The sequence below is a fragment of the Ovis aries genome, chromosome 6 (assembly GCF_016772045.2).
Source record: "Ovis aries strain OAR_USU_Benz2616 breed Rambouillet chromosome 6, ARS-UI_Ramb_v3.0, whole genome shotgun sequence".
In the NCBI taxonomy this organism is placed as follows: domain Eukaryota; kingdom Metazoa; phylum Chordata; class Mammalia; order Artiodactyla; family Bovidae; genus Ovis; species Ovis aries.
In genome coordinates, this window is record NC_056059.1 from 101,308,171 (window position 1) to 101,318,551 (window position 10,381).

At 39.7% G+C, this 10,381-nt stretch overlaps 1 protein-coding gene across 2 annotated transcripts in view; it reads left to right on the forward strand.

Moving 5' to 3' along the window:
• Positions 1-10,381, forward strand: part of ARHGAP24 (Rho GTPase activating protein 24) — an 887,096-nt gene that overhangs the window by 653,907 nt on the left and 222,808 nt on the right. The gene's annotated exons all lie outside the window — the stretch shown is intronic.

The window sequence follows — 10,381 nt, forward strand, 5'->3', positions numbered from 1 at the left end:
TTATATGAACTTAATAAATACAGGCTTCAATAAACTGAAGAGAATAAAAAGGTAAAGAAAGGAAGGGAGACCATATGTCCCTAGGGAATTTTGTATTCTAGATACAGAAATATTATCATCCCATGATATAACAAGGGATTATTATAGAGACCTCATCAGTTCAGTTCAGTTACTCAGTTGTGTCCAACTTTGTGACCTCATGGACTGCAGCATGCTAGGCTTCCCTGTCCATCACCAATGCCCGGAGCTTGCTCAAACTCATATCCAATGAGTCGGTGATACCATCCCACCATCTCATCCTCTGTCATCCCCTTCTCCTCCCTCTTTCAATCTTTCACAGCATTAGCATCTTTTCCAATGAGTCAGTTGCCTGGAGAATCCCAGGGATAGGGGAGCCTGGTGGGCTGCCGTCTATGGGGTCGCACAGAGTTGGACACAACTGAAACGACTTAGCAGCAGCAGCAGTTTTTCGCATCAGGTAGACAAAGTATTGGAGCTTCAGCTTTAGCATCAGTCCTTCCAATGAATGTTCAGGACTGATTTCCTTTAGGGTGGACTGTTTGCATCTCCTTGCAGTCCAAGGGACTCTCAAGAGTCTTCTCCAACACCACAGTTCAAAAGTATCAATTCTTTGACGCTCACATTTCTTTATGGTCCAACACTCACATTCATACGTGACTACAGGAAAAACCATGGCTTTGACTAGAAGGACCTTTGTCAGAAAAGGACTGTCTCTGCTTTTTAATATGCTGTCTAGGTTTGTCATGGCTTTTCTTCCAAGGAGCAAGTGTCTTTTAATTTCGTGGCTGGAATCACCATTTGCAGTGTTTTGGAGCCCAAGAAAATAAAGTCTGTCACTGTTTGCATTGTTTCCCCATCTATTTGCCATGAAGTGATGGGACCAGATGTCAAGATCTTAGTTTTCTGAATGTTGAGTTTTAAGCCAGCTTTTTCAGTCTCCTCTTTCACTTTCATCAAGAGGCTGTTTATTTCTTCTTCACTTTCTGCTGTAAGAGTGGTGTCTGAGTATCTGAGGTCATTGATGTTTCTCCTGGCAATCTTGATTCCAGCTTGTGCTTCATCCAGTCCAGCATTTCGCATAATGTACTCTGCATGTAAGTTAAATAAGCAGGGTGACAATACACAGCCTTGAGGTACTCCTTTCCCAATTTGTAACCAGTCCATTGTTCCATGTCCAGTTCTAACTGTTGTTTCTTGACCTGCATACAGATTTCTCAGGAGGCAGGTAAGATGGTCTGGTATTCCCATCTGTTGGAGAATTTTCTACAGTTTGTTGTGATCCACACAGTCAAAGGCTTTGGCATTGTCAATAAAGCAGAAGTACATTTTTTTTTTAATACTCTTACTTTTTCTATGATCCAACTGATGTTGGCCATTTGATCTCTGGTTCCTCTGCCTTTTCTAAAACCAGCTTGAACATTTGGAAGTTCTTGGTTCTAATACTGTTGAAGCCTGGCTTGGAGGATTTTGAGCACTACTTTGCTAACATGTGAGATGAATGCAATTTTGCAGTAGTTTGAACATTCTTTGGCATTCCCTTTTTTGGGGATTGGAATTAAAACTGACCTTTTCCAGTCCTGTGGCCACTGCTGAGTTTTCCAAATTTGCTGGCGTACTGAGTACAGTACTTTCATCATCTTTTAGGATTTGAAATAATTGAGCTGGAATTCCATCACCTCCACTAGCTTTGTTCATAGTGATGTTTCCTAAGGCAGACTTGACTTCAGACTCCAGGATGAGAGACCTCATGACTTAGCCCAAAACCTTGTCCATAGAAAGCAATAAAAAAAACATTTGCAGCCTTGATCTATTAACTAAATAAGTGGCATCTATGTATTTAGATTAATATTTAATCTTAGTACATAAGAAAAGGGCATTTTTTTTTCCCAACAGTTATTTTATATGATGCTATTTTCCATTTAGCGGCAACAATGTTTTGGCAAGGGATTTTCTCTACATCATTGTGTCCTAGGGGACAACTGCTGTGTGTGTGTGCTTGGGAAAAGTCATTTTCTTCCTAACAAAGACTCCCCCTGTGTTTGCCCACCATCACATTAGCATGTTTCTTTTTTAAAGAAATTTTTTGATGTGGACCATTTTCTAAAATTTGTTATTGAATCTGTTACAATATTACTTCTTATTTATTTATTTAACTTCTTTTTTATGTTTTTTTGGGGGCGGAGCCATGAGGCATGTGGGATCTAAGTCCCCAGTCAGGAACTGTACCCACACCCCGTACATTGTACATTGGAAGGCAGAGTCTTAACCACTGGACCATCAGGGAAGTTTCCCTTTCAGTACCTTTCTGATGTGACTGGACCCAGCGTGTGTTGAGCCAGTCTCATCGTCCCACAGTGCATCTGAGCCCCAGGACCCAGAGGCTGACTCACTAGAACAGGTAATTAGGAAGCAGTAGGACAGGAGACGGAGGCAATCCAATTTACAGCTCACTGGAGAGCTCTGAATCCGTGTGGAGGAGGGCTGAGGTGGTGGATGAGATTATCTGTGAGCTCACCTCTCTAAAATTACTTAGTCTTCCCCCTTTTCATTTAGAAAACATATGTTGTGAATGCAAAGATTTAGCTTCTTCTCCTGAAGAGTTGGCAGCTGAGAGCAGTTTCTCGAAACCACCTGGAAAGGATAGAATTTGTTGTCCGATATATCTGCTGTTTAAATAAAGGCAGTTACTGTAGAGTTTAGGAAACAAAGGAAATATCCGGAAGCTCTCAGGACCTTCTAGCAAATATAATCCCATACCTAGTTTGGTGCATGTATCCATAAAGGATATTCTGGCAAGTCAAAGGTATACTCTGGCCTTTGTGTTAGGAAAATTTAAGGGCTTAGAGTCCCCTTGTGTAGGTACAGTTACATACCTAGAGTCCAACAGGGGCTCTTTATTTCTGAGATGCCTAGCTGCTGAGCCATGAAGAGATTTTCAGGGTTCCATCAGTTGTAAAGGTGGGTTAGTCTTTGCCCTCATGCTTGTGGACTTAGGTTAGATGCTTGTTGTTGATCAAAGACTTATTTTAGAGTTGACACTGTTCTGAACACTGGGAATGATGAGGTTTAAAAGAGCCTAAATCTTATCTTTCTGATCTTATTTGTAACTTCTGCCCAAGGTAAGAGAAACCCAAGTAAGATGGTAGGTGTTGCAAGAGGGCATCAGAGGGCAGACACACTGAAACCATACTCACAGAAAACTAGTCAATCTAATCACACTAGGACCACAGCCTTGTCTAACTCAATGAAACTAAGCCATGCCCGTGGGGCAGCCCAAGATGGGCAGGTCATGGTGGAGAGGTCTGACAGAATGTGGTCCACTGGAGAAGGGAATGGCAAACCACTTCAGTATTCTTGCCTTGAGAACCCCATGAACAGTAGGAAAAGGCAAAATGATAGGATACTGAAAGAGGAACTCCCCAGGTCAGTAGGTGCCCAATATGCTACTGGAGATCAGTGGAGAAATAACTCCAGAAAGAATGAAGGGATGGAGCCAAAGCAAAAACAATACCTGGCTGTGGATGTGACTGGTGATAGAAGCAAAGTGTGATGCTGTAAAGAGCAATATTGCATACGAACCTGGAATGTCAGGTCCATGAATCAAGGCAAATTGGAAATGGTCAAACAGGAGATGGCAAGAGTGAACATCGACATTCTAGGAATCAGCGAACTAAAATGGACTGGAATGGGTGAATTTAACTCAGATGACCATTATATCTACTACTGCGGCCAGGAATCCCTCAGAAGAAATGGAGTAGCCATCATGGTCAACAAAAGAGGCCAAAATGCAGTACTTGGATGCAATCTCAAAAACGACAGAATGATCTCTGTTCATCTCCAAGGCAAACTGTTCAATATTACTGTAATCCAAGTCTATGCCCCAACCAGTAATGCTGAAGAAGCTGAAGTTGAACGGTTCTATGAAGACCTACAAGACCTTTCAGAACTAACACCCAAAAAAGATGTCCTTTTCATCATAGGGGACTGGAATGCAAAAGTAGGAAGTCAAGAAACACCTGGAATAACAGGCAAATTTGGCCTTGGAATGCAGAATGAAGCAGGGCAAAGACTAATAGAGTTTTGCCAAGAAAATGCACTGGTCATAGCAAACACCCTCTTCCAACAACACAAGAGAAGACTCTACACATGGACATCACCAGATGGTCAACACCAAAATCAGACTGATTATATTCTTTGTAGCCAAAGATGGAGAAGCTGTACACAGTCAACAAAAACAAGACCAGGAGCTGACTGTGACTCAGATCATGAACTCCTTATTACCAAATTCAGAATTAAACTGAAGAAAGTAGGGAAAACTGCTAGACCATTCAGGTATGACCAAATTCAAATCCCTTATCATTATACAGTGGAAGTGAGAAATAGATTTAAGGGCCTAGATCTGATAGATAGAGTGCCTGATGAACTATGGATGGAGGTTCGTGACATCATACAGGAGACAGGGATCAAGAACATCCCCATGGAAAAGAAATGAAAAAAAAGCAAAATGGCTGTCTGGGGAGGCCTTACAAATAGCTGTGAAAAGAAGAGAAGCGAAAAGCAAAGGAGAAAAGAAAAGATATAAGTGTCTAAATGCAGAGTTCTGAAGAATAGCAAGGAGAGATAAGAAAGCCTTCTTCAGTGATCAATGCCAAGAAATAGAGGAAAACAATTGAATGGGAAAGACTAGAGATCTTTTCAAGAAAATTAGAGATACCAAAGGAACATTTCATGCAAAGGTGGGCTCAATAAAGGACAGAAATTGTATGGACCTAACAGAAGCAGAAGATATTAAGAAGAGGTGGCAAGAATACACAGAAGAACTGTACAAAAAAGATCTTCACGACCTGGATAATCACGATGGTGTGATCACTCACCTAGAGCCAGACATCCTGGAGTGTGAAGTCAAGTGGGCCTTAGAAAGCATCACTACAAACAAAGCTAGTGGAGATGATGGAATTCCAGTAGAGCTATTTCAAATCCTAAAAGATGATGCTGTGAAAGTGCTGCACTCAATATGCCAGCAAATTTGGAAAACTCAGCAGTGGCCACAGGATTGGAAAAGTCCAATTTTCATTCCAATCCCAAAGAAAGGCAATGCCAAAGAATGCTCAAACTACCGCACAATTGCACTCATCTCACATGCTAGTAAAGTAATGCTCAAAATTCTCCAAGCCAGGCTTCAGCAATATGTGAACCATGAACTTCCAGATGTTCAAGCTGATTTTAGAAAAGGCAGAGGAACCAGAGATCAAATTGCCAACATCTGTTTGATTATCAAAAAAGCAAGACAGCGCCAGAAAAACATCTATTTCTGCTTTATTGACTATGCCAAAGCCTTTAACTGTGTGGATCACAATAAACTGGAACATTCTGAAAGAGATGGGAATACCAGACCACCTAACCTGCCTCTTGGGAAACCTATATGCAGGTCAGGAAGCAGCAGTTAGAATTGGACATAGAACAACAGACTGGTTCCAAATAGGAAAAGGAGTACATCAAGGCTGTATATTGTCACCCTCACCCTGCTTATTTAATTTATATGCAGAGTACATCATGAGAAACGCTGGACTGGAAGAAACACAAGCTGGAATCAAGATTGCTGGGAGAAATATCAATAACCTCAGATATGCAGATGACACCACCCTTGTGGCAGAAAGTGAAGAGGAACTCAAAAGCCTCTTGATGAAAGTGAACGAAGAGAGTGAAAAAGTTGGCTTAAAGCTCAACATTCAGAAAACGAAGATCATGGCATCCGGTCCCATCACTTCATGGAAAATAGATGGGGAAACAGTGGAAACAGTGGCAGACTTTATTTTTTGGGGCTCCAAAATCACTGCAGATGGTGACTGTAGCCATGAAATTAAAAGATGCTTACTCCTTGGAAGAAAAGTTATGACCAACCTAGATAGTATATTCAAAAGCAGAGACATTACTTTGCCGACTAAGGTCCATCTAGTCAAGGCTATGGTTTTTCCTGTGGTCATGTATGGATGTGAGATTTGGACTGTGAAGAAGGCTGAGCGCCGAAGAATTGATGCTTTTGAACTGTGGTGTTGGAGAAGACTCTTGAGAGTCCCTTGGACTGCAAGGAGATCCAACCAATCCTTCCTAAAGGAGACCAGCCCTGGGATTTCTTTGGAAGGAATGATGCTAAAGCTGAAACCCCAGTACTTTGGCCACCTCATGTGAAGAGTTGACTCATTGGAAAAGACTCTGATGCTGGGAGGGATTGCGGGCAGGAGGAGAAGGGGACGACAGAGGATAAGATGGCTGGATGGCATCACCGACTCAATGGACATGAGTTTGAGTGAACTCCGGGAGTTGGTGATGGACAGGGAGGCCTGGCGTGCTGCTATTCATGGGGTCGCAAAGAGTCGAACACGACTGAGCAACTGAACTGAACTGAACTGATACATTTCTGATAATATTTTATAATTAAGTTTATAAAACTTATTCTATTTGTTTTAAATCAAACCATAATTGCTTCACAATATATTGTTTGTTTCTTCCAAACAGCAACTTGAATCAGTCATACATGTGTATATATATACACATAGCATCAGTCATACATGTATATATATATATATATATATATATATATACACACGTAACTATATATATATGTGTATATATATCCCCTCCCTTCTTCCCACCCATCTAGGTCATCACAGAGCACCAGACTCTGCTCCCTGCATTATATAGCAGCTTATTCTAGAAGAAATACAGTGAACATATTTAAACTAATTAAATGAATGAATAACTAAAAAAGAACCAAAGATAATTTTGGATAGTGGTAAGTGCTATGAAGAAAAACCAAAGTAGAGAAACGAGGTAGAGAAAGTGTGTGTATGTGGTCGGGAGGATGGTTAACCAGAGTGGTCAGGATATTCTTTTTCTGGAGAGGAAACATTTATAATGAGCTCTGAATGCTGAGAAGAGAATAGTTCTGTGAAGATATGTGGGAGCCACTTTCTAGACAAATGGAACAGAATTTAGGAAAGTAGGAAAGATAAATGGGGACAAAACGATGAAGAGCCTAGGAGGCTGTGGCTAGGCACTTGGATTTATACCGAGGGCCTTTGATTTTGGCCATACTGAAATCATTGTAGGGATGAAGCAGAGAATGAAGGGAAATTTTTGGACAGTGTGAACCAGGGGATAATGGGAAACCATTGTAGGGATGAAGTGAGGTATAATGGCAAATAATTGAACAGTGTGAACCAGAGGATAATGGGAAACTGAAAGGAATGAAGGAGAGAGATGATGGGAACCCGTTGGATGATATAAAGCAGGAGATGATGGAAACCAACAGAGGAGATGAAGAGGGGAACGGTGACTCTGGCTGCTGTGAGGAGACTGGACTGTGAACAGAGAAGGCAACAGAGCAAGCAGGAGCTTGAACTAGTTTAAGAGAGTTGATGATGCTTGAAATTTTTATGTGCATCAGTCTCCTGGGACAGTTAAAAATGTCCACCTATGAAAACTCTTCCCAAACACAAAATAATCTAACAGCTGTTCACGTGATCACTTCCCTTCCCTGCTATTACAAAACTGCTCTCTGGGATTCTTTAGTACAAACCTTACTGTAAACCTGAAAATTGAGAGGAGGAGACAGAGTTCGAGAATTCTGACGGCCTTGCCTGTGTTAATACAATCTGCCCTGGAGTTCACCTCTGCTCTAAGTGCTACTCCCATCAGTGGAATTCAACTCCATAGATTCCATCTTCATAACACAGTAATTCTTCCCCTCTAAACTTACCTAGGGATTCTGAAATTCAGAGCATGCCCAGAGTAGGGCAACCTGGAGTATGTCCAAGGGACCTAAATATAAAGAGATAGGATTTTTTAAAATGATTGTATACCACTGTGTTATTTTAGATGGTGCTAAATTTCACATATTGACAGCAATTGCTTCCCTCTCAATGGGGAGAAAGGAACAGGGTTATGAATTACAAAGTAAGTTTGAGGGCCAATTTCCTGTTGCTTGCACTGGTCACCAAAATTGCCGGTTCTTTCTTTGCTTACCCTATTTTGAGAGACTTTGGTTCCTGAAATCAGTACCTATAATCTATTGTCTATGACTCAACCCACTTCTGTTCTAAATAACCTGCTGATACGTGACTTCTCTCTACACCTTTTTTTTCCCCTGAGTCTACTCAACAGCCCTGAATCACCCTGACGTCAGTCATTCCATCTGAATCTCTGTGTCCCCTCACAGCCTACTTCCTTTTTAAGGTTTTACTCACACTTCCTTCCTGCCCCTTTAACATCCAAAAGGCCAAATGTTCAAATAAAGAGTAAAAGCTTAAGAAGTAAAGGAAAAATATGGAAAAATTTTAGTAAACCCAAGGAATACACGTGTGTGTCAAACTCTTGTTATATTTGACATAGTAGTGTCAGGTATAAATGTAGATTAGATGTTAATGTCTGTGGGGTTTTCATTTTCTTAGAGCTCAATCAAGCAAGATTAATTAAGAACAAAGGGAAAATAGTATCTACCATTGTGTCAAGAAGCACAGAGTATATTTTACAAGATCTCTCTCTCAACATTTACATGTTCTGAATATCAACTGTTTATTTGTCAAGGTTGGAAGATTTATACGGTATGTGTTAATTACTCAACACTTTGGAAAATGTTTTTAAAAATCTAATCCAATTTTCATTTGAAAAAGTATACTTTCACAAGTATTTGTTCACAATTACATTGCTTTCTGCCAAAGACCAGGACAAGCATAGATAAATGGAATCTTAAAAGTGGACAAGAAATATCAAAATGAAACAGTGAATTTCTGAGATAAGGAATGAGTAAAAGTTTGAAAATGGTCTTTAATGATGTCAGAATTTAGTTAATTGTGTCTTTGAGTCATAGCATGTAAAGTTGATTTGACATTAATTTTAAGAAGTCACATCAAATAGAAAGATCAGTAGTGACCAGAGCAATTTTAGCCTCGCCACTTCATATTTTGGCTTATCTGACCCTAGAATGGATGTTTTTGAGAGTGAACGACTCAATGGGTAGAATGTAAGTAAATGTTGGGCACATGGTTGATGTGTGGGAATGAAGAAAAACATACGTTATAGAAAATTGGCCTTACTTCCCATCTAAACCCTTTGATTTTATTTGAAAATTATGCACTTCTCTGAAAAAGCTATTGCTTGTTGGTTATTATATTCCACAAGGGAAGGATGAGGTAGGTTTATAAATATTCAATTAATATTTGTTTAGTAAGTGAATGAATTATTTCAAAAGGAAACTTTTTTAAAAAGTTATAATAAAGAAATCATCCCTTCAGTTCAAGAAAAATAATTTCTCATATATAAGTAGGAAAAGTGATGTCACAGTACCAAATAAAAATTATTGTGATGTTTATCTTATATTTAACAAAATATATGAAAAGTCATAGTCAAGAATAGCAGACTTCCCTGGTGGTCCAGTGGTTAAGAATTCATCTTCCAATGTAGAGTGGGTTGGTTTGATCCCAGGTGGGGGAGGTAAGATCCCACATGCCTCATGGCCAAAAATATAAAAAAGGAAGCAGTATTGTAACAAATTCAATAAAGACTAAAAATGGTCCCCATAAAAAAGATCTTTTACAAAAGTGATTTAAAAATAAACTTGTATATATGGTGAAATTTTTTTTGACAATTTAGAAGCAGAGATTTTTGGTAATGATAATGTGCTTCTGATTCAAGAGCCAAGTAACAACTACTTAACTCTAACAGCTGTCACAGCTCCGTCCTTTCCAGGAGTCCTCTGTAAGGACTAAGGGATCTTCAGACCCCCTGAAAAATGGCGAGTCCTGAGACATAAAAAATATTCTGGAAAATCAGCAGAGGAAAATATTATTTCCTAAATATAGAAGAAATTAGACATTAGAGACAGAGATGTTCAGTATTAAGGACTGTGAAGTGGAGGGAAATGTTTTTTTTTGTGTGTGAGAACAGGTGGTTCTGACATTGTATTACTTCTCCCTGCCAGCTCATGCGGGTATTCTATAAGGATGCAGAGGTAAAAGGTAAACAATTTCCCCTAGGGTACAATAGTGTAATAGAAAAAGCCTTGAACTGGGAGTTGTGAAATCCAATAACTGTTCTTAGCTGACACATATGAGCTTCGTGAGTGACTTTGCACAAATCATATTTTCTCTAGGCATCACTTACATCATTTACAAAGTGAAGGCATTGGGCTAAATTATATTTAAGATCCTGATGTGCTTTCTCTGGTTCTCATTTTTATCCCCCCCCCCCTTTTTTTTTGGTCTATTTCTAAATGCTCAAATACTACATTATTTAAGGTATATTTCCTGGCAGGGTTGTTTTTTTTTTTTTTTTTTTTTCTTCCCTCTCTGTCTCTTTCTTC